General features: G+C 39.6%; 1 protein-coding gene across 10 annotated transcripts in view; it reads right to left on the bottom strand.

The window, feature by feature from the left end:
* The window catches only part of Nlgn4x (neuroligin 4 X-linked), a 269,151-nt gene that overhangs the window by 225,374 nt on the left and 18,393 nt on the right, over nucleotides 1-25,384 (bottom strand). For 7 of the 10 annotated variants that reach the window (XM_074063051.1, XM_074063059.1, XM_074063060.1 and 4 more), the window contains exons 2-3: nucleotides 15,904-16,067; nucleotides 12,725-12,811 (exon numbers count right to left, since the gene is read on the bottom strand). The exons of the other annotated variants lie outside the window; for them this stretch is intronic. The gene's annotated coding sequence lies outside the window, so the exon portion shown is untranslated. The remainder of the gene's footprint in view (nucleotides 1-12,724; nucleotides 12,812-15,903; nucleotides 16,068-25,384) is intronic. 10 annotated transcript variants of the gene reach the window in all.

Here is a 25,384-nt window from a genome sequence, read left to right as displayed (position 1 = left end):
CAGTTTTGTGGAAATATTATTTACAAGTTTGCGAAATCAAAAGCTCATCTGTGAAGCCCTGATTAGAACACGTGCTTTGCAAAGCTGGAGGAGGGCTAGCTGCCTGATGGATCTTCAGCAAACCACTTTCTGAAAAATCTTGGAATATTCAAGGACGCTTTCTTTTAACAACTCACATAGAATTTGGATATCGCCAAAGGGGAGAAATAGCACCTTGAAAATTCAGATTTTGAGGAAGGCAGAGCCTGATGTTCCCACCAAAATGTGACACCAGAATTGTTTAAAGTGGTTCTATGTTTTGGTAGAATAACGTTTCAATGTTCAAATGAACTTCGCTTTATTTTCACTTTATTTTCATCTGAGTCCTCTGTATTCATACTGAAGGACAATAGGCACCTACCGATCGCATTTGAATGGGGAAGCCTAGGCCACCCTATCTCTGCATGCATTCCATGCCAAACTTCCCTAATTCATTGGTTCTAACATTTAGTAGCCCAATGACCTTGAAGAAGTTATTCAACTCCCAGTATCTAGTTTTCTCAGTTACAAAAAGAAAATTGTATTTGTGTGGTAGACAGAATCATGGTCCTTCAGAGATACCCACTAATACTCAAAACCTGTGACTCTTACCATACATGTGTTAGGGTTCAGAAGATTGTATCCCAAAGTGAGGGCTTCAAAGCAGACCTTTTCCTAGCATCCTCTTGCCCTCAATTCTTCCCAGAAGCAGGCTGTAGAAACTAGAATATTTCTCCTCTATACTGGGTCATAAAATCCAGAATCCCTTTCTCCCAACCATACAAGCTAAAAGTGTGAGTCACACTCTACCCCAGAAAGAAATGCTCTGAACTGTCTTGTTTCATTGTAAGTCATAAGATCTTCATTCCAGAAACAGATCCTGCTCCGGGCCTGGGAGGAAGGAATGCTGGATTTCCTCACTCAGTCTGGAGAGAGCCGATGTAATCTCAAGGGTCTTAAATAAAAGAGAGAAGCCACAAAGAAAGACCCAAAAATGACAGCATGGGAGGGACTCCACCAACTGGCATTGAAGATAAAGACACCCAAAGCAGCCTGGGAAATGTCTGAAAGTTGAGAACTGTTCACTGCTAGTGGCTCCCAAAAGAATGCAGCCTTTAAAACACACGGATTTAAAACACACAGATTTGCTGCCTCTCTTAAAGTCTGAACTGTAAGATAAAGTACTTCTGCTGTCTCAAGAAGTACAAAAGCCCATAGAGATTTGTCATCACAGAGATGGGAAACTGATCTTGATCCTGATAGAGTGGTTGAAATAATAGACTTAATACACAAAAAATATGCAGCAACAGATCCTACGTACAGAGGAAAAGCTACAAAACTGTCAGCCTGTGTTACGACTGGCAACACAGAGAAGTCTCAATTCAGCAAGCTGAATGGTAGGGTGGCAAAGCAAAAGTGCACCCACTAAATGTGTACAATTATTACATGCCAACAAAAAATTAAGATTTTTTTAAAATAAAATGACAGTATGTCAAAATTTCAATCACTGTGTAATTTCTAAGTTGGAATTTTATAGTGTGTGTACAGAATGCCTATGTGTGGTAACTACATGTCTGTGTGCTGCTTTCTACATCCCAATTTGAGCAGTACGGCATTGAGCAGCACATTACAGTAGCTCTCAATGACCTCTGCTGTCTCAGTAGTGACTACATGCCCCTGGCAGTCGGATTTCTCAGGTCATTTAGCTGGAGGGAGCATGTGGTCCTCTCCGGACCAGAAAGCAATTCCAAAATTGCAGGGATTTCACCAAATTTTACACTGCAAGTCACATGCAAATAAAGGATGGAGAAGCAGGTGGCTTAAGTGCTGGCTTATGTGGCAAGAAACACTGGGAGCCTTTTCTTTTTCTTCCTTTCTCTTTCTCCCTTTCCTGATTACTTCCTGTCCTCTAATTGTCATGATGCTAGAGACAAGATTGGAAGCAGCTACCTTCTTACAACATCTAGTGAACACCCTCCCAAAAAAAAAAATGCCATGTCATGCAAGGTATCTTGAAGTTCTTCATAAATTTACTTGGTTAAGCTTCAGAAAAATGAGCATGTGCTTTTAGTAATTTGGTTCCACTTTGAAAAGACTCTAAAAGAAGAAACATAAGAGGGAAACAAAAGAGCTAAGTGGATTTTTCACAAACAACAATGTTTATCTAAATCTTCCTTATGAAATGACACCAAAATACAAAATAAGACTAATGTGCTCAGATGTATTATTGAATGTAGGTTTATTATAGGTAACTCTCATTGAACACACTCTTTTACTGTTTATCAACATACAAAGTAGCACTGGAATTGTGCTAAGATAAAAATTCTCACTGCTATCCTTTAAAAAAAATCTTGAGATCAGAGTTGCTACAAACTCTTGTTAAGCTATTCTCCACATGACCTTCAGAAGGTCTAAGTGCTGATAGCTTTGTTTATTTCTGTAATGTTAACTTTCATTTGTTGATGTTATTTTCAAATCATTACTCTTTAGTATCTTCCTGGAGCAGAGTCATATCTACCAACACAAGGTTATCAGTTCACTTCTACCTCAGTGCCCTACATTTTTCTTAAAGTAAAGAGAAAGGAAAGCATTCTTGAGGGAAAAGCAATAGTACACTGGGAAGCACCAATAGTTTGCTGTTCTCCCTGCAAGTGACATCAACTATAATTCTCTATGCTTAGATGGTACTTAATTTCCATTTTCCCCGGTGCACCAAAGGCTATCAGGGATATTAGCCTGGGCAGAATACTGATAGTTAAAATCAATGGGGATGTACAACATCTCTTGACAACACTGTATGGATCTTAATACAATTTAGCAGGTGGAAAAAAGTCCCTTTAAGCATTTAATGACTTCTCCTGTAATCTATTCTACCATACCAAGGCACACAGAGGCACATACTATCCAATATGAATGAATTAACTACAAAGTAGCAAAACTAGAAACACTGTTTTAATCTACTATTTTATTTTAATATTAACTGAACCTATAAGTTTGATGATCCAGGGCACTGTGAGAGACGGACTGCTCATTTCCTAGTTAAAGCCAGTGGCGCACGCCTGGAACCCCAGCTGCTCAGGAGGCACAGATCAGGAGGCTGGTGGCTAAAGGCCAATCTGCACAAAACATTAGTGAGATCCCATGAAAACAAATAAGCTGGGTGGAGAGAGGCATCCTTGCAATCCAGCTACACAGAATGCTTAGGTAAGATGATCGTGATTCAAGGCCAGCCCTGGGCAAAAACATGAGACTCTATCCAAAAAAATAACTAAAGTCAAAAAGCGCTGGAGTTATGGCTCAAGTGGTAGAGCACCTGCCTAGCAAGTGCAATGCCCTGTACTGAAACAAACAAAAAATAAAGGACTTTTTATACCTGAGGGGTATTTTTGGTCTAGTTGAGACCTTTAGTAAACAGTAGAGCAACAGAGAGGAGGCTGGTTGTTGTTGTGATTTGGATATGGTTTGCATGTGTCCTCCAAGGTTTATACTTCCCCATTGTGAAGTATAAAAAAGATGGAAACTCAATCAAACTATAGTATTTTATAGATGAGACCTTTAGGAAGAGACTAGAATTAGATAAGGGTATCAGGACACAGGCCCCACAAGTGAATACTGGTGGTTTTAAGAGGGAGAGAGATGAAGACATACATATCCACATGTGTCTACTCCCCCTCTCTTGCCCTATGATGCGCTGCACCTCCTTAGGATGCTGCCAGCAAGAAAGCCATCACAAGATGCAGTCCTCAAACTTGGACCTTCAGGTTACCCAACTGAAAGCTCTTTTCACTTGAACTCACCCAGTGTGTTCACTTTGTTATGGGAGTCAGAAAGTAGACTAATACAGTCATGATGAAGGTGTGCTCTTGGATAAGTGATTATGGAGGAGGATGTGCTCAGGAAAAACTTCTTGAGAAATGAGTGTCAAGGAGGTGTGGAGTTACAAAGAACTCATGGGCAGGAAGACAGGCCAAGTAAGAGGCAGGGGCCAGAGACATGGATATCTGAGCCTCAACTTGGCTGGCTGTGGAAAACAAGGTAAGTCAACATGCTTGGGACATTGCATACATGGGGAGACACCTGAGGTAGAAAATGAAGCCCACAGACAGACCACCGAAGGCACCATTCCTTGTTCTTCCAGACTCACGCGCCATCGGTAGAGCACAGGACGGGCTTCCCTGGGGGGAGGGAGTGAGAATGATAAAGGAGACAGAAGGGAATGAAAGGGAACGTTGGGAAGGAGACTGAGAAGCAGGCAGTAGGAGAAAAGGGAAGTAAAAGCTTTGTCGGGAAGTTGAAGAGAGCAGCACTGCAGCAAGTGAATGTGTTGAACATGTATCGCAGAGGTCATCTGGGATGGGAGGTGACATGCATGTGTTAGAACTCAAAAGCACAAGAGCAGCACACACAAAAGCTAAAAGATGCACCGTACCAATGCTTTCCTCATCTCAATTCCCAGAGCTTGTGAGTGTGTTGCCTTCCATGGTGAAGGGGCCTTGCAGATGTAATCAAGTCACGGATCTTGAAATGTGTAGGTTATCCTGTATTAGCTGGTTCACTCCTATGGAACCCAATGTGCTTCAAAAGGAAGACAGGAAAGTGAATCAAAGACGTGATTTGCAGCAAGACTCAAGGAATGCTGCCAGCCAAGGAAGGCAAAACAATTCTGCCTACAACCTCCTGAAGGCACAGCCTTCTAACACCTGATCTTAGCTCTTCAAGGATCATTTCATTCATGTGACCTCCAGAACTATGCTTGTCCATGTGTGTCACTCAAGCCATTAAGTTTGTGATTACCTGCTTCAGTGGGGATGGAAAAATTTAGTGTGTTGAGAAAGACTGGAAAGTAAGGAAAACAAATTCTAACAACTCCTTCCAGAAGACTGGCTGAGAAGTGTAAAACGGGGGCCACCAGCAAGGCTAGTGAAAGACTAACACTGCATTTTCAAATATAGATTTGAAAGATTCTCCATAGACACTCAGTGGAAAACATTTGTGGGAAAAGTACCAACTATTGATTACTCGACAATACTATGTGCTCCCGATAAACTTCTGTTTGCTAAGCTCTAAGAAATCCAATCATTTTGAAAACTCTTTCCAAAGAGGTTTACCTTTTAAATACAGGAAATAATTTTTTTGATTTCTTTTTAAGACCTAATCAGTTAACTGGTCTTCTACAGAAAATCAGTATGTCATCTAGACAGCATCCATGCTGAAAATGACTTCATAGATATATACATGTATTCAACATGTATATATATATATATATATATATATATATAATTATTATTTTGGTGGTACTGGGGTTTGAACTCAGAGCCTCTTGCCTGCTATGCTTTTGCTCTACTACTTGAGCCACTTTTCCAGCCGTTTTTGGGTTGGTTATCTTAGAGAGAGGGTCTCACTTTGTGCCTGAGTCAGCCTAGATCACGATCCTCTTATTTGTCCTTCTCCATGTAGTGGGGATGGATGACAGAAGTGAACTGCTGCACCCACCCATTGGCTGAGATTGGGTCTCAAGAACTTTGCATGGGCTAGCCCCAAACCACGATTCTCCCATTATCAGCCTCCCAAAGTAGCTAGAATTATAGGCGTCAGCCACTTTGCACTGTTGCCTTTGAATATTGTTTGCACACCGTGAAAGTGATGAGATTGAGTTGAATGTATCTTTAGATCAGTCCAGCTTTAGTTGGATAAATCCAGGAATCCCAACTTGCTCAGTGCTATTTTGCCTATTTCTAAAAGTCTAAAAACATAGACAGCTGACACTTAACCGGAGAGCCACTAAGGATTTTGCAGCACCTAAGACCGTCAAGTGGAGGCCACAGTGACGAGTGCTGCAGCTGCACTCTCAGTAAAAGGCTAACTTATTCACTCTCACCTCAGGGCTTGAGCTTTTAAGCAAGTTCAGATGTCATTTTCAAGTTACAATAGGTTTCGTGACATGTAAACCCATCATGAGTGGAGGAACACTCCACTCACATTGGTTTAAATATTAAAAAACGTCAGCTCTGTTATTTGACCAAAGTAATTAAATTATTTGAGGTTTTTAAGTAGGTAGTGACTATAAAAACTAAGTGAAAATTCTAGCAGTACAAGTGATAGAAATATGAAAATTAAAATCTGTAGGTGACAGCTTCCACTTCAGTTTCCCTTGATGAATCTGCAAACTTTTGAAGGTAAGAAATTTATGAACACACAGAGGCCTGAACTCAGAGTGTTTTATCCATTTATCTGACACCATTGGCTTATTACTTTGCCAGATTTTATTTGTTAAACTTCTCAGAATGTCATAAATTGGACAAGCCAATCAAATACCACTAAAAGGATAAGTGAAAAACTAAACATTGCCCAAGGAAGGCTTACATTTTCTAAGTAATTGAGAAGAAAATATAGCAGCTAAACTAGTAGTTCCTTTAGAAGACTTAAACACAGACATTCTTCTGTGTACATATGAAATCAGAACAAATGCTGAAAATGTGCTTTCAGAATTCAATTGCTTTCAAACTGCCATTACCTATAGAAAAAGGCCCTAAGATACTGCATTGATTTTCTTCTCCATCCAGATTCACAAATTTCAGGGAAGAAAGTAAAATCTGGTGAAACTGAAATGCTTGTTTAAATGAAATGTGACTACATGGAATAAAATAACTTCATTTCTCCATGTGATGTGAAATAATTCCTAATTATTTTCTGCAGATGGTGAAAGGACTCCACTCAGGAGGGTGGACAGCTCTGGACCCATAGGCAGCAGAGTTTCATGCAAAAAAACACTATGCCATCCAAGAGGTGACAAAACTGCTATTGCCTGGGCTCATCCTTACATTTCTTAGCTAAAGAGACGGACAGAAGGGAGGGAACTAGTCCGGCATGGCTAACTCACTCAGGCTTCTCAGCCAGGAATTCACTTATGGCTAATGGTTTCCAGGTGGGCTTTGTTTCGCTTCCTGTTAAATTGCTAGAATCTTCTGCCTATAATACTTAGTGGTCAGCATAACACTCTTCTATTTAAATTTCCACCAACATACAAAGACAAACACCACACATGCTTACATAAAGGAAACAGGGACCCCTGTTCTAGGCAACTGCACTCACAATTTTCATGTAGACCACGTTACATTCTACCTCATTAAATTCCTCATGGTCCCAGTCCCCTCATTACTGCTTGCCACGCTTAAATAAATCACTACTTAGGAATCCCGCAGAACATCACGTTGTCTGCAATCGCTGAGGAAAGTGAAGTAGGAAGGGTATGTTAAGGGAATAGTTTTAGGCAAGTGATCCTCAACCATCTGTACCTGAAATATATTTAGTTAATATTTACTACAGGCCCACAGCACCCCAGGTGTGACATGCCAGAGAAACACAAACCACTCCGCTCCCCATTGATACCATTATGCTCCTCAAGAAAGCTGAGCCAGAATTGCAACTCTTAAATTCTCACCAAAAAGTGGAATCAAAGAACCCCCTGTTTTTAACTGTATAAAATTCAGTTCATTAAAATGTTTAGTGAAGCAGAATAAAAATCACAACAATTGCTTGAGCTTAATCAAGCGTTCCTTTCTTCTAGATCATGAAACAAATGGATTGGGGCAGGAAAAAAAAAGTCAAGACACTTCCTCATGAACAATCTGCTTACTAATGAACCTTAGTCCTAGCTGAGAGCAACCAGTGACCACAATCTGTTGCTTGAATAGCTAGAGGTGGTAGGATTTCCATCCTATAGCTCTCAAATGTCAAGCAGATGTTTAAAACATGGAAAGTGGGGTGCATGAATGAGTGAGCTCTGGAAATACCACTGAAATTCATACGTGGAATTTACACGGACCAGGGAGAGATTCAGTGACTTCCATGTCACAACAAATGAGGCTTTCTGAAGCACGGGTTAACAAGTAAATGCACACCTGTACAGGTAAACACCTGGATACTTCAGTCTCCCATCCTATCAAAGCTAAAATCATCAAGGTGCAGTGAGCACCAGACTTTCTACCCCCAAAGGCCAATCAATGTTTGAGTGCCCAAGGGAATTCTTTCACTCTAGCCTATCCGTCCTCTCCTCTGAGAGATGTCATGTATCCACCATCTATCTTCATCTTCCTGTGAGGAACTGTCCCTGGTAAGCAGAAAGATTAGGGGATTGCTTTTGTAGACCTATAAAAGCAACTGACACTAAACCGTATTTAACTTGAAGCAAAAGAGACAAAATCAAGAAACAGAATAATATATTTCATCTTAATAACTTATTACATATTCTACCATATCCTTCCCACTTATTGCTTTAGCAAACATTTACCAGTAACTAAAAAAAGACAGGCATGCTAGGTAATGCTCTGCCACTGAACTTCATCCCTAGACTCAATTGTACACTGTTTAAAATTTCCAGCAAGCGCAAATGTTAAAAGCTACCTATGTAAATGTAGTATGCCATGTCTACACATCGGTGATCACCTTCTCTTTAATTTCATGAGAAAGTGCATTACTTGAGGTAGTTCTTACACAATCTCATACTGCATAAAGGAAATCTCTCTCTTTTTTAATGACATTTCAATTTATGAGCTTTCATGCCATTCTCTAACTGGAGGAAGTATATCGTAAGAATCAAACATATTTCAGTCATAATTTACTTCACTGTCCTTGGAATGACTTTGAAGAATCTCACAGGCCTTCGTGGTACCATTCCAATACTGTCAGATGTGTGTTCAGTTGCTGGATCCTGATGTTTGAAAGAGTTGATGCCTTCTGTAGATTTGTATAACTACTCTGTGTCCTTCTGAATCACAAAATGTTTAAGAGGAGATTCAATTTGAATAATACCTGTTTAGAAGTAAGTACAGTATAAAGAATATCAATCTTCAAATTTACTAACCTGCTGAATTACCCTTCAACGTGCACAGAATATTCTGTTCAATAAAGTACAGGACTTTCTACTTGCTGGTTCATCCACTGATCCCTTGACTTAGAAATGCAAAGCATGGCTTCAGCAATTTCATGAAAGCAATGTTTTCTGGCCGCTCATTCTGATTTAGACCAAGTCGTCCTTGTTACAAAATAAATTCTAAAAGAAGATCACCAAGACCATTCCAAACTACTTGCTACACAACCCATGGCAAAGGCTTGCCCTTATGAGTTAGCAAATCAGAATGTGTTTAGTGAACTGGAGATAAAAAATTAAACTGGCAAACGATGAAATTTTCAAGCGCTCATGCGCTTGATGACGTACTGGTACTTCCTAAGTAGCTGTTGCTCTTAATTTGCAGTCACAGGTTCTTCGTGATAAAAGGGAAGGAATGCATAACTCTAGGTTTTATGTCAGAAAACCTAGTACTCAAAAGCCAGGTAAGTAACCGCAGAGCTAGATCACAGCATAGATGTCCTCTTTAGCATGCTTATGCCTCTTTCTTTCTGCTGAGCCCTGCCCCATCCTCAATGGCAATTACTCCAACTGAATAGTCACAGTGCTTTCAATTCTTACTGTGGCCTTGTGCAAGCTGGGAAAGAAAACACCTTTTGTCTTCAGGGTTTCCATGCAGCCAAGTCACTGATGGTACACAATACAGGAAGTTCCAATGGAGAACCAACCCACTCATCAAATGTCAAATCAAACTGTCAGGACAATCCACTCCAAACATTCCCACTAACAAAAGATGCCTTAACCAGGAACAGACTTTCACGCAGACTTGCTGATAAAACCCAGTGTTTCAAATGCAGATTGAACCTAAGTGCACATGATAAAACAATAAAAAAAAAAAATCCTTCAAGAGTCACAAGTTCTCATTTCCTTCTCCTGACTGTGCACTTCATATAATGTCCCCTTTGGGTTTCATAATATAAGCTGTCATATTATGATCTGTGGCTCGTCCACGGTGCTGAGCCTGATGCCAGACCCATTGCTACTGCTTCTCTTTGGAACTAGGGCAGCCTGATTACATTAGAGCAAATGCTCCTTGCACTGCAACTGCTGAAATGATTACAACTCGAGCTGCTTTGGGTTGCCTCATGTTCCAAAGGCTGGTGTTGTGAGAAAGAGGACAGATACTCTGAGATTCCATGTCTTGGCTATTTATTACTACTCTTCCAGTTGAAAACAGAAGAAAACTAAAAATGGAAACAAGGTGGTTGAATAACTCAATAGACAAAGGGATTTACATAACATGTGATTGAGTATTTAGTATATGTGCTGATGAAAAACGTATGGGTACATTAAATACTTTGATAAAATGATGAATCTATACATGACAAAAATCGCTAACAGCTGATCAATCATTTTCTCAACTGTGACTGTCTTCCAATTTTGCATATTGGTGACAAAAGAGGAGAAAATTAGTATATATTACAAATCGTCTCTGAAAAGCACACTTTAGTATTTGTTGATGGCAGGCAATATGGAGAGAAGTTTAAAAGTTAACTTGGCTGGAAAGTAAGAGTAAGTAAAAGACTTGGACAATCTTCTAGAATCCAGAAACAACACAGATGCTTTGTTCAACAAGGAGAAAAACATGAAGATTAGCTGGTAAATTATAAAAAGATAATGAAAAGTAGTTAAAGTCTAAATTTTGAAAACGTGTGAAAGTTACAACACTAGCACTCATAAAAAAATTAATGAATAATAACCCATATTTATGCAATGCAACCATACACGCTGCCTCTGAAGGCCTTGAATTGATAGCTGGATCAACCTAATGTGCTTAAAGTACATTCAAACATAACACGATCCTTTCTGACATTTGAATTTAGGGGAAAAGCATCTGTTAATAAGTGCTCATGAGTGTATATCAAAAATTGATTTTTCCCTTAGTCCCTTTCTTGAACTGTCTGTGTCCAGTCTCCAGACAGTAAAAAAGGACCTCACGGTCTGAGGAAGCCTCCAACTGCACTAGAGCACATGCCTGACATTCTGGATCCCTTGGCAAGGACTACAGATAAAAAGGGTAGAATGAGACCCTAGCCCCATTCAAACGGCCCAAGGAAGACTCGGTGGGTCCTATATGCAGTTAGAGATGTTTGTTTTAGAACAAAATGAGCTTTGAGTGAGCAGTGAGTCCAAGGGTGAGCTTCTGAAAGTTTTGCACCAGCTGACCTTTCACTGTGCACACTGCTTCTGAGAGGCGCCCTGCAATGTGGTTATGTGCAGGAGCAAACATTAGGAAATTCCAAGTGTCATTATGGACACTTCAAATGAACTGGAACTCACAGCTTTGCACTTCTGTTCATTTCAAAGAGATTTCAAACGACAACAACCTATTTTGGCCAGCAAAGTAATCTGCAAGTGCTGCTAGGTGATTCACCCAGGCTGAAATGCGTGAATAAATAAGTTGTTCAGCACACGCAGAAGAGGAGGGGAAAGGTGAGAAGCGGAAATAAGGGCAGAAGCAAGACAGGAGGAGCAGACCTGCTGCTCTTCCAGGTGCGGCGCAGGCAGGAGAGGAAGCACACGCACTCCGCGGCCCTGCGTCGCTTGGAATTGTGGTGGGACTCGAGTGGGGCTGTGCATGCCTAACAGGACTATTAATCAGTGATAGCGACCAGCATGGCGCACTTCAGTGTTTAAATGCTTCCTCTGATCTTCCTGTTCAAAGGCAGCAATCCTTTGGAGTCAGTAAGGGACTGGTTCCAGGAGCACCACCCCTCATCCGCGGACACCCAATCTGTAGACAGGCAGCTCTCTTCCACGAGTGTGGACTGTTTGCACACACCCTGTGCACACCCTCGCACACACTCCAGTCAGCGCCAAACGACTCACTGACTCCAGCACAATGAAAGTGCCATACAGTGCTGCTTGTGGAACGATGACAAGAAGCAAAGCCCTACACATGTTCAGTGCAGGCACGGTTTTTTCTTCGAATACTTTCGATCTGAGGCTGGATGAATCCTCTAATAAATAAACTACTAATAAAAAGGTCAAATTCTGGATGAAGCGCTTTCACCATAATGAAAATTTCCCTTCACACACATACGGTAGGATTCTTGACCCTCTTCCCCTTACATGGGAAGTTTTAGCACCATATGGACACTGCCAGGCACTATACTAAGTGTGTTAAATAAGAACACTGTTTTCACTTAATTCTTAACGATGCAATGAGTTAAGTATTGTATTACAACCCTGTTTGCAGCCAAGAAAAGTGAAGGAAGAATTTAAAAATAATGAGTGAACCCAAGGTCACAGTCATACGCATCCTCTCATCCTTCAGCCTAAACGTCCTCCCTAAGACACTTCTCCTACGGAGACTTCACAGTCCTGGTAGACCCAGGGGTTAAAAGGCCACCAGTCAGATGCAGGGAGAAAGATAAGGTGGTCTGTTTATCAGAAGCCCAAGTGTCTTAGAAGTGCGGTCAATGATGTGGGGTCAGTGCCTACATTTTCCCTTACAGAAAGACTAGTCCCTCTGAGACCTGACTCCCCAGGTGTCCACTAGATAGACTCCATTCCCACGCTCCCGGAAACTGCTATCCCGGAAACTGCTACCGTCGATGACACCTCCCTTTTCAATCTTGCATCAAAGTTCTGACCCGACGGGGAAAGGAAGGCTCAGGACCAGATGAAGTCGCTAGAGTGCAAATATAGAGAAGTGATACGCTCCGTGCCGAATGCGCTCATCAGTCAAGCGAGCAAGTCCCAAGCCCAGCTGGACAGCTTCTCCAGTCCTACAGTGCAGCACAGACCATGGTCACTGCCACCTTGGACCCACCAATCCTTATTCCTGATGCTTACCATTGCATTCTCTTTCTGAGACGGTGGCTTTAAAACTCTTCCATGGAAGTCACCTGGATTATTTATTCCACCTCAGCACAGGTCTCCCTATAAAAGAGAAACATATTCCTCTTCTCAGCAAAAGCCAGAATCTGTTGCCTAAAAACCATTACGTTCCCAGAGCTCTCCTACGGCTACTTCCAAGAACTAACTGCTAGCAGGATAACGTAATTCTTAACAGGCTCCTTAATAAGTCAAGCAACAAACCAAGAGAAGGCAGCCACACCGCCTTGCTAACCTTAGATTCCATGTTCAGCTATTTTATGCCCACGCAGTTTGGGAGCATGTCAGTGACAGCTGGGGTTAGCAGGCTGCATTCACTGCTATCAACCGGGCAACTTACATCTCGCTGCAGATTAACAATGTAAAGCACATCTATTGGTAGAGCCAGTTTCTCTTTTTTAATAAAGACTTCTGTATTTTTGTAAAATGTGTTAAAAGAGCCAAACAGCATTGTAGAAAGCATTTACACACAAGATCTAATTCTCCATCTGCAGACTTTTCCTCACAGTAGTGGCTCAGAATGAATAAGATTGAACTCTTTGCTGTTCTCCTGGTTCCACTGAAGTGAAATCAGTCCCCATTTGCTCAGTAATCATCCCAGGACTGCTGGGCACTTTTCTTGTCATTCACCATGGAATCTTCTCTTTAAAGATGACTCTCACAATACTGCACTTTCTACTTGTAAAGTGACAATCATAACAAGACAAGTTACTATTTGAGAGGCAGTCAACAGAGTACCACCTGCCTTTTACACTCAAATTTTATATCTCAAAGAAGGATGACAAGCAGAATGAAAAGACAAACCATTTAATATCCTTCTTGGGTTATTTCAACACCTACAGAATATTAGTACTGAGTAGATAAGACCTTTGTGGTTTATAGTCAATGAATCAGCCTGTTATCAAACTGTTGAAAATTAGGGTCTAATTTCAATTACGTTTTTGATTACAAACAATACCTAGCACATTTGATTGAGTATATATTCATAGATATTATTAATTAAACCACATGTGTGAAAATGAATTTCTGTTTAACTGCAATTAGAATTCCATCCATTTTTGCTGATCGTTCTACAGCCATGCAGGGCCATTACTAGCGTATCTGTTTTCACATTTAGAGAAGCTGATATTCAGATGTTTAGTCACACAGCTCCCATCCTGGCACAGGGAGGCAGATGTCTATTTGCCTTGAATACAAAGACCATACATTTCTCCATAAATCAAACTAATAATAATAGCTAACATGGATATAGCAGATCAACATTTGTTGAGTGCTTAGTAGATATATATACACCCATGTTTTTAATGTCAAAAATGTGTAAGGTGGGTTTGAGAGTTGTCACCATCAATTTAAAAAAAGAAACTAATCCAGGAAGACATAAGCTGACTTGACTGAAAAGGTGCAGCTGGAACTCAAAGCAGTTTGTTTGACTTCCATCCACCATGGTACAGTGGCTCAGGTTGGGTAGAAAGCATAGTCTCTCTCACATCTCTGTCCTAACACTGGGATCTACAAGCAAAATGCTTTTCATCGACGACAATATATCAGTGATTAAATAAAGTTATTTAATATCGATACCAAAGATGGCTCCATAATTCACGAGCAATACATATATTAAATGCGTGATTAATGCCTACTTATTGTAATTTTATTAATAATATTTGTTGAAATTGCCTATCTCCACTTCATCAGATATGATGCTTCTGCTCATAACCACTGGCCAGGGTTCAGTTCCAAGTGCCAAGTTAACACTGTATGAGTATTTCAAAAAATACTATACAAAAATTAGTGAGAATTATGTCTGATAAACCTTGCTGTTTTGATACAGTAAAGAAAAGCTTTGTAATTCCTATTATTTCAGGTTTGAGGTTTTTGTCTTGGCTGGCTGCCTGATGTTGTCTATAGATCTGCATAGGTAAACCAATGAGACAGAAATACCAATTGTGTCTTTGTGCCTTTCCTTTATTTGCAAGTCTGATGTTGCCAAAGTCTCAGAACAAAATGTGCACATTAGCGTGCTTAATGTGTACTTGTCCAGCCTATTCAGACTCCTTAGGAAGAACTCTGTCCTTCCACGCCAGTTCTCTCTGAGAGAATTGTTATTTAAAGCTTTCCCTATGTATGTCAGGAATGTTCCAACCTCTCCTACTTGCCTTCCTCACTAGCTCTGGTTCTCCTATTGGAACCAGAGATTCCAAGGCAGATTGATCTTTCTTCTTGGATTTCATGTTAAGTACTTCCTAAATACATCTGTTCCTTTTTCAAAAAAAAAAAAAAAAAAGCTTTCTTTCTTTTAAACTCATTATCTGCCACAGTGATGGAAAGCTAACTAACTCAATGTGCAAACCTAGGACACACCACTCTTCCAGAATGCTTTTTGTCTTGGAATCCTACAAACATTGAAGAGTCAGAGAAAGTCACACCCCATTATTACACTCGTGCTTATACCATGTTGATGCCAAGGGAGGAGCCAAACCATTGACACATCTCCACTTAAAGTCACCCCTTCATTTGTCTCTGCTACGTGATTCACTGTGAAACATGACAGCTAATACTGCATATATTTAGAGATGCGTTCTAAGACGCTGTCATGTGGCTGATGAAATAGTTCAAAGGTTAAGGAATAAATTCTCTGAATTAAAAGGCTTTCTCATCTTACTGTGAAATTTGTATGTGACACTCTATTTTAAAGATCTTAAGAGATAAATTGCCAGCATATGGCTGATTATCTGAAAATTAATATGAAACTGCACTTGTCAATTTTCACATAAAAATTACACTCTACCATAAGCATACCATTTATAATGACTTTCGCTCTATTTACAAGTTTTGGATTTGATAATGGGGGTGAATATAATTAAAATACATCATACCCATGTCTGAAAATGTCATGAAGAAGCTCATTAAAATGTATACAAATAAAGTAAGAATGTAAAAACATGGCTTTGATTTATACATAAAGGCACCCTTTAAAACCCCCTATTTCACATATGATGATAGCTTTTAATTAGTCAACAGGGAATAAATACAGAAGGTGCTAATTAATCCAGTACTTATGAAGAACTAATCTATAAAATACTTTCTTATTTCAATAGAATCTTAACATACAGAGTACACATTAGTCAAAACATACCTACCTCAAGAAATACCAGCTGTGGAAGCTAGAATGATGTATTCCACACTATGATAATGTTTCAAATAAGCCTCTCCATATAATTTCCTCTTTATAACTGCAGATTTGTTGGCTTGTAGAGATGTTCACAGCCATTCCTACTTGCCCTGTAGTCAGTTAAGAAGATGCCTACAACACGAGGAATAAGGATGTCAATATTTTCATCAAGGACGACATTGATGTACCTCTGACTTTTCATATAGGTCAAATACGCCATATGGAATGCTTGGAACTAGAAGTCTTTCAGATTTCATAGTTTTTCTGATTTTGGAATATTTCCACAGATACAGTGAGATATCTCGGGGACAGAGCCTGCATCTAAGCTCAAAATTCACTTATCTTTGAAAGACACCTATATACAAAGCCTGCATGAGACAAAGTTTGTTGGCATGGAATTTTCCACTTGACAAGTCATTGCTCAAAATATTGTACTTCAGTGTAAATCAGATTTTGGAAATTAGGATTAAGGATGTTGAACTTGTAATATGATTTTGTACCAATTTCCAATAAATATTGCATGCAAATCATGCTATCTCATCTTACAAATGTTTGTTGAGCAACGACCATGCATGTGCTATGAGGAAGAGGAAAGGAATCTAAAAACAAATGTACCCAGACCCCTCTCCCCAGTGCCTCCTTGGGGAGATGGTCAGTGCTATCATTGCATGGGTTTCTATGAGATGATGAAAGAGTAGAGACAGCCATGCCCAGAAGAGGGCAAAAGCCCACAGGAATTGGTATTCAAGATGACCTCGGAAGAGAAAAGTGAGGGGAGGGGCCGCGTCTGTCAATGTGAGACCCAGGGAAAGCAGGCAGAGGCCACACCAGAGCTCCCAAAACTCTCAGGGGCTAAAGCCATGATCATAGCAAAGGATTCCCAAGGGATTAACATCACTTAGGAGTACTGTCTTCCTGGGCCTTACACCTCCCCCACAGAAACAGGGAGATGTAAAGTCATTTTTCAGACCTAAATATATTTCAGAAGTATTTTAAATTAACAAATTCCAAGGAATATCTATCATTTATTTAGTTTTCTTTTGCTCTGCTAAATTTCTAAATGAAAAATATGAGAAACACCTTTAATTTGGGTACATTTCTTAGTAACAATAACAAGACTTGTGCAGTCAAGAAAATTATTTGTTTCTAGATTTGAATGGGGTCATTCTGGATATTTGCATATGTGCACATAATGTTTAAATTAACATGAATCACCATAATTCATACCCTAATTTATCTCGCCCAAATTTTAACTTTTCTCTCAAAGAAAACAATCTTCCAACTATATCCACTTTGGAAAAGTTACATACTAAATGAAATTTCTCTTTATGTCCTAGATATGCCCTTGATAACCTTTTAGACAATATTCAAGTTCTTTAAATTTTAGCATTAAGAAAACAGTAACAGAGAGAAAAATCTCTAGTTAAGAGTTTTTAAAGACTAAGTTTAAAACTAGATAACTGATTTTACACAAGTTCTCATTCTGATGAATTGTCAAGAAATTAACTTATTGTCCACATTTCAGGGTTGGATCTGATTAATTACAGCAAAATTAAGAAGCACACAGAACCATCCATCCAGTGCTGTAGAAATATATACACAGCACAGGTCGTTTACAGCTGCAACATTACAGTGTAAATGATTAAAACCCAGTTTCTTTAACACTAGCAAAATGTCTGACTTTCAATATTCTAGACACGGACCAGATTGAGAAATTGAGCAAAACTTTTCTATGACCTGTTTTTAACAAAATATAGACAAAAACATTTAAAAGCTCCAGCAATGCGAAGAACGGCAAAGTAGATTTTCATAGATAAGATCTCATTGAATTACAATGGGGTTAAGTCCCAACAAATTCATTGGAAGTAGAAAGTCACTCAATACATCAACCTACCAAGCATTGCCACTGCCAACCAGGAAGACAACAGTTTTCCTTTCTGTTTTTAACATTAATTTATCATGGTGCTGGGGATTAAGCCTAGATCCTCATGCACACTAAGCAAATACTCTACCACTGGGCCACATCCCCAGCCCCAGTACTCTATTTGAGAAAAAGTGAAAATTCAAAATTCAAAGTATGGTGTCTACTGAATGCTATCCTTTTCACACAATTGAAAACTCAAAATATCTTGTGCATAGGTTAGAGATATCTGTAGGCATGTAGAAATGAATCCTAGCAATTTATTCACTGATCAGTGCATTTTTAGGAAGTCGTGCTACATCAAACTGAATAACTAATGAAGACCCATATTTCTTTAGGTGACAGAGAACTTTCCCCAATATCTCACTGTTTAAAAGATAGTCTTCCCTCAGAGTCTCTCTGGATGAGCAAAATATGTAAGAAAAGAGATGGCTGAGTTCTTAACATTTATCCTTGTATCACAATTTGATTTTCTCATTCATTCACTCATTCATAGAGCATCTTATAACTGCTCATTTCTTCAATAAGTACCTAACATGCACCCACTCCACACTTAGATACACATAGGAAGGAAATTCAGGAAAACAACAGCTACTCTCCTCAACACACACATAAGGCAAAAAAATTATTAAATATTAACTTTGAATGAGCCCTGAGAAGGAAGGAAACTGTAAGTGAAATATGGATACAATGCAGTGGAACCTATTTTTAAGATGAGGACAGGATGTTATGGGCTAGGGAGGTGACACACGCAAATGTCCTAATGTGGCACAGACCTAATTAGATTACAAAACCAAAAGAAGATTGGCATAGTAATGCAGTGAGTAGAGGAGTCCATGGGATCAGCTAGGGAAGTGGACAAGAGGCATATTGTGTAAGGCCCAGTAAGTCAACAAAAGAACTTTGGAGTTGATTCTAATTGTAGTGTGAAACATCACTGATAAAACATTTTCAACTAAGGAGGGGGAACATGACCATGGGTCAATGACATGAAATTCTACAAGAACAAACGACTGTATGCCACTTGTAAGGTGCTTTAACATATTTATTTTTGCAAGCATCACTAAAGCATGGTTCTTTCCTTATCCTTCCACATAAGATGAAACTGACACACAAAGAAAAAAGAAAGAAAACTACTGAAATTCACATATAAGGAAGTATCAGTTCTCCTATTTCCCTCCTGTCATGGAAACTGATGATGTCCCAAAAGTGACTGAAACAATGCATGTTAGAGTTGGAGAGGGGAGTGACAGGAATAGAACGTTAACCTTATTTAATAGACAAGGTGTCCATCCGGGAGACATGCACACAACAGCATTCTGGCTTGAAGCAGAGGCTAACAAAAAGAGAATAAGCAAGCAAGGGCCAAGGGCAGTTATTCCAAACTGTGCTCAGATTGGAGGGAGAAGAGAAATGATGACTAAAGTTGTGACAATGAGTAGGGGCAAGTGAGAGAGGAAAGTGGTTGTTGATGGTTTTGGAATGGGATAGCAGCTTAATGCAATCTATTATTATTTCAGAAGATGCAGAACAGATCAGAATATGAAGGTCATATGCAAGATATTATAAACAGTAAATGATACGGTAAGAAGACCAAGAGCAGTGGAAATGCATCCCAGAAGGAGGAATAAAAAAGAGCTGGAAATTGCCTAACCGCAAGTACAGGAAAGAGAGGGGATTTGAATTGATGACAGTGGGTGGAGAAGATGCCATTCTCAGGAAAATAGCATGCAGAAAACAAGGAAAGCTTGCAAGAAAGATGTCAGGCAATTTGGGACACACTGAACTAGAAGAAAGCTGTCAAAAATGTCTAAGGAGAGAAGTCAGAGAGGACAGTGGAGATGGTCTCCTGGCTAGACGTGATGGTGAAATCATGAGTAGATGCAAAGCTATGTAGGATAGAACAGAAGAAAGACACATGGCAGAAGGATGGGGTTTAGGACACAGCAGTAACTGAAGAGGATGAAGACACAGAGAGTTAGAAAAGTTAATTAAAAGAATAAAAAGAAAGCAGAGGAAAAGTGGAAAGGGCATGATGGATTTCAAGGAAGGAGAATATTCCTCAAAGAAGGGGCAATATACAAGTCAGAACACTGGGTTTGTGGAATGGTCTGCAGGATAATCAGTGGGATTTAGCTGTGTTGTCAGGGGAAAAAAAAGCAAGTCTTTGTATTTGTAAATAAAAATATATTTGTAATATAAAATATAGATATAGATATTTAAGAATATGTGACCATTTATACATAAGTATAATTATATAAAATTATATACATAGTGATACATGTAGGTGTGTGAGTGTGTGAAGTGAAGGAAATCAGAATAAGAATGCCTGCTTTTAAGGGCCTAGGCATCAGGATACAAGTAGGTGTAGAAGACAATAATTACAACGGTTGAGAAGATTTTCATAAAGGAACATCAGACAATTTTCAGAAAAACATGAACATTCAAACAGGATAATGCAGAGAAAGCCAACAGCCAATGTTGCATGAAAACCTCTAAGGAAGGGTCATGCAGCCAAGAGCCAAAGACCATGTCAATGGCCACAAAAGGAAAGTTCTCAAAAACCATCATAAATCTGAAATGTGGTCTACAGCTGGACTGCAAACCATGAGGAACCCTGATCTGTAACCCCCCAGCTGCGTCATTCCTGAATTCCTGATGTATAAAAAATGCATGAGATGATAAATGTTTGCAGTTTAGCCTTGGCTATCGGGTAATTTTTGTGCAACAACACTGTCCTAAATTACAGAAATGGGAAATATGGTTCATTGCTACTGAGGTCTGTGTTTTTACCCTCCTTATGGAATGTATGATGTGCATTCTTTGTAGACTAGAGTATTTCCATTTTTCATGTTGTTTCCTCAGGGATATTATGATCTCCAAATCAGAGGTTGGAATCATATCTATGTTTCAATGTCTGGCAGTATCTACTGGAATAATCTTGTCAAAATAAAATGTGAAAATATGGTATCAAAGGATAAATGGAAGAAAAGAAAAAAATGAGGTGGCAGTAAGGAGGAAGGGAGGGGGAAGAGGAAGGAATGGAAGGAGTGAGGAGGAAAGAAGAGAAGGGAGGGAGGGAGGGAAGAAGGGAAAAAAGAAGGAAAATGGGGAAGAAGATAGAAGATAGAAAGGGAAGAAAGAGAAAGAAGAAAGGCGGAAGGGAAATGGAAGGAAGGAGTGGAGGAAGAGAAAGAGGGATAACTGCATCCAGGATTTACCAGACCTTTGTTTGAAACACAAGGAACCTTGAATCCCTGATATGGGGAACAATCTGCTGCTTTCAACTTGCTCTAGAGTTTTGAATTACGAGCCAAGCATTTGAGGCCTCAGGAATAAATAATGTCTAGCACATGGCTGAGTTTTTATTGGTGCTGTCATTAATCTTTACATCTCTCACAGTCTGCAGCACATTGTACATGCCCAGTAAACACGCACCAGCAGCGGGAGTCAGAATGTGAAAGCATAAAGATGGCCTATAGGTCAGCAGAGGAAGAAAGAACAGCAAAAGCAAATGATGAGACAGTTATTAAGGCCACCTTACAAACAAGAAGGAATAAAACGGGTTGTGCACCTCAACAATTAAACAGCTTACTTGTAGAAATACAACCTGGAAACAGCCTGTGCCGTAGTCCTCAAAGGGGGACCCTGAACCACACTAGTAGCAGTAACCTCCCTGGGGACTTCTGGGTTCCACCCCAGATCTACCGCCAGGAACTCCAAGGATGGAGTGTGTCTTTTTGGTAATAATCATCCAGAAAATATTCTTCTAAGAAATCCAGAAATCAAATGGATGGAAATTTACTCCAAAAGCCATGGAATTATGGACTCAGTCATCAGTCCAATCTGAAGAGCATGAGTCAACTCTTTCCATTGATCCACATCACTTAGGTTTTCTCAGCAGAAGCTCTGAGCTTGACATTGCTTTTTCTTTTCATCCCTCAAAGATGCCACTTGCAGAAGACAATTGAAGCTTGGCAAGAGATCTGTGCTTCAGACCCAGCTCTCAGCTAGCTGTCACTTTAGATCTGCCACCATTTATTTCCTTTCTTTCTATATTCTTCCAACTTTCAGTTCTCACTTCCTTTGGAAGACACCCTATGAGTCCCGGTGTCTTAGGTAACAGTCCCTACTACCAGTTCTTATGTTGCCTAGTGCCAGGTACGTTCATTGTGCCACACTAACTGAAGTCACAGTGTCACAAACATTTAGAAGATTGTAAGTGCCTTTATCCTCAACCAGGCTACCTATACCATGAAGGAGCTGGTGCTTTTTCCTCATCTTTCACAGAGAAGCCCAATTTCCGCAAGCAATCAGCACTAGGTTTTTAGGTAAAATACTGTGTGATGCTAAAGAGGATTGCATTCGTCCAGTTTATGGTGGTCGAGAAATACTGTCCTATGCTGCATAAGGACACTTCAGTCAATGAAAAGCTACATATGCGATGTTCGTTCCATTAAGGTGACTACGCAGCCTAGGTGTGCTTCAAGAGAACACTATGGTTGGTAACCACACAGCAATGGAACCAATGACATTTTCAGAACATAACCCCTTCCTTAAGTGACCCAAGACCATATCAACCCAGGATAACAGAAAGCTTTAATTACTAAAGTTTATGTCCCCTAGCCCATAAAAGAAGGGGCAGAGACAGAACTTGCCTAAATGTTTACAACTCATGAGTTAGAAGTTGAAAACACACTGGAGAAAACAAGTTTCTGTTTATATTTTCTCAAAATGAGTCACAGAAGAAAGTCAGAGGCAAAAATGGGTTACTGGGAGTCATTTCCCTCCCAAGTCTACTTTTGGTCCACTTTATTTTTTGCACCACCAGTAACACATTGTGGTGTTCTTGCACATCTTGATTTTGGAGGTCTAGATACATCTCAGCATGGGAATAACTCTGAATTTGTTATTTCATGTTCAAAAAATTAATTCATATAAAAATTGCACATCTTTGTGGAGTAATAGGTGATTTTTTGTGTTGCTTTTATAATATGCATTAATTGTACACATTTATTGGACAAAATGTGATATTTCAACTCTTGCATTTAGCAAGCACTGGTCAACACGGTAATTAGCATTTCCTTCTCCATTATCTTTGCTGCAGATGCAGAGCCTTTGAGCTCCTCTCTTCTAGATCATCATAAACTGAATACTAGGTTATCGTTATCTGTAATTACGTCACTCCTAGTTCCACGCCACCTCTCCAAGGCTTTGTCAATGTTTAATCCGGTCTCCATAAAGTTCACTACATTCCAAATATACACAGAGCATGCCATATCCCTCACCATGGCTTAAAATGAGGGTATTCAAGTCAAGATTTTTTATAACAAAAATCACTGATCGTGAATAATGCAGCAACAGGGTTGGAAAGGGTGTGCGGATGGTCCAACGCATCCATTTTACAATTGAGGGAAGGGAAACCACTTTGTTCCATTTTAAGAGGAGGGTAGATATAAGTGAGATCCCCCACTCCAGGATGTGCTGAGGTAGGTACAGGACGCACTGGAGTCTCTCTTCTGTTTGTGGAAAATAAGCCAGGCTATGTAGGACATCTGTGCTGCAATTCCAGCTCCTCCCCGAACAGCTGCATCCTCTGAACCAGTCCCATAAAGATGCACCCCGTTCATGATAATGGACATGCTCATTCGTTTGGTTGTGATAATGATTCGTTATGTAATGTGTACCTATAGCAAATCCACATCGTGTACACATTCAATATGTACACTCCTTAACTGCCAATTAAATACTTTGTGTATGACCTTGTCACTTCTACACATCATGCTGATGAACAAAAGCTAAAAAGTAAGCTTAAAAACAGAAAACACCTCTGTGTATTACTTCCTGATCGCTGCTGTAGCAAAGTACCACAAGTTTAACGTCTTTAAATCTCTCTCTCTCTCTCTTTCTCTCTCTCTCTCTCTCTCTCTCTCTCTCTCTCACACACACACACACACTTAGAATTAATTGTGGAAATGGAACAACATCTGGATGAGTGGCTAGATGTGTTTACTTCCACGCAGGCATGTTATTATCCTACAAAAATGACCTTGTGACTGCTCTACACACTTACGTCATGTGGATGAGCAAAGACAAAATGCATACTAGTTACATAATTCACATTAAAAATTCATCTACTGCATGGATGTGCACAACTGAAATCTAATTGTATTCGAGTCATTTGCACATACACACACTACATGCAATAACTGCATAGTAAACTAAACTTTTCTTTTATCTTATATTGTGCTGGAGCCTAGCTTCTTTGTAGAGCAAAATCTTATTTTAAACATGTTCTACTAGTTAGCTTGAAGGTTTCAGCAATGGCATCACCACTTCAAGAATAATTCCCTTTAAAAATGTATAAGAAAAGAAAGTACTTGTGTGAATATTTTAATCAATGCTAGGTTTTCATTGTAGCAAATGAAAAAACACAAATGTACACAAATGTAAAAACAGCATTAGAAAAAAGAGCAACACATTCCACCACCACCCAACTTTACAGAATTGAAGTGTTACCTGTTTGCTACGGACTTTTAGCAGCTGTGTGGAGTGGAGTCGGCATTTCATATGAAGCATGTATTATTGCTAGTTTATCAACACTGATTGGACTAAAAAATACTGGTTTTACAAACATCCTGTCATCACAGAATGAAGGAAAAGGCTCCTGTGTATTACAGAAATTAAAAGTGATACTAAATAACCTCTTACAAAAAAACTTGTGAAAAACGCTGCACTGTGTTCTGTGAGCTTGGTGTCATTAATTCTGATTCTCTTAGGTTAATAACACATGGCTTAAGACCACATTTTCCATACAGATTCATCTTGTGTTCACTCCCAGAATATTAAAACTTTTTACTTTCTTGGAGAATCTAATTCAAAGCAATCACTGTAACAGCCCAGAAAATATAACACCATCTTCAATGAGTCTTCCATTTAATTTTCTGTGTAGCACACTCGTGCTGTTTCCATCACTGTTAATAACTTTTAAATAAGAGACAGCGCTCGCCAATTTGTTCACGTCTTTAGAACCGTAAGTCACATTCTGCACATCAAACATTCAAATACTGTCTTCTGTGCTTTCATTTACAAAACGATTTTGCACGATTTTAGACAAGCTAACTGCATTTTGATCCGCACTTTGTTCTGTAAGGCACTTATCGAGGATTTTGTTCTCTCTCTCTCTCTGTTGTCTCTGCTCCTCTCCTTAAGCTCCCACTTACATCAAGTCAATTCAGTCTTCCTTTTTGAATATGCATTGTATTGATTTTCCCCAAACTTCACTACAACTGATGGAATCCTTACTTCCCAGTAATGTGGTTATTGTCAGTATCCAGCTTCCCAATTCATGTGGCCATGCCTACACACGTGTGAAGGCTAAAAAAATCCCAAAGACAGTGAAATTCCTTGTGAAGACATGGCACTAAATGTTCCTCATTTCATAGCACAAGTTCTTAACTAGCATGCCTGAGTCACCTCCGCCCCCACCGTGGCATCTGGCCAAGTCTAGAGATGGTTTGGGTTCTCC

The sequence above is a fragment of the Castor canadensis genome, chromosome X (genome assembly GCF_047511655.1).
Source record: "Castor canadensis chromosome X, mCasCan1.hap1v2, whole genome shotgun sequence".
Lineage (NCBI taxonomy): Eukaryota > Metazoa > Chordata > Mammalia > Rodentia > Castoridae > Castor > Castor canadensis.
This window is presented reverse-complemented; position numbering and strand designations above follow the sequence as displayed.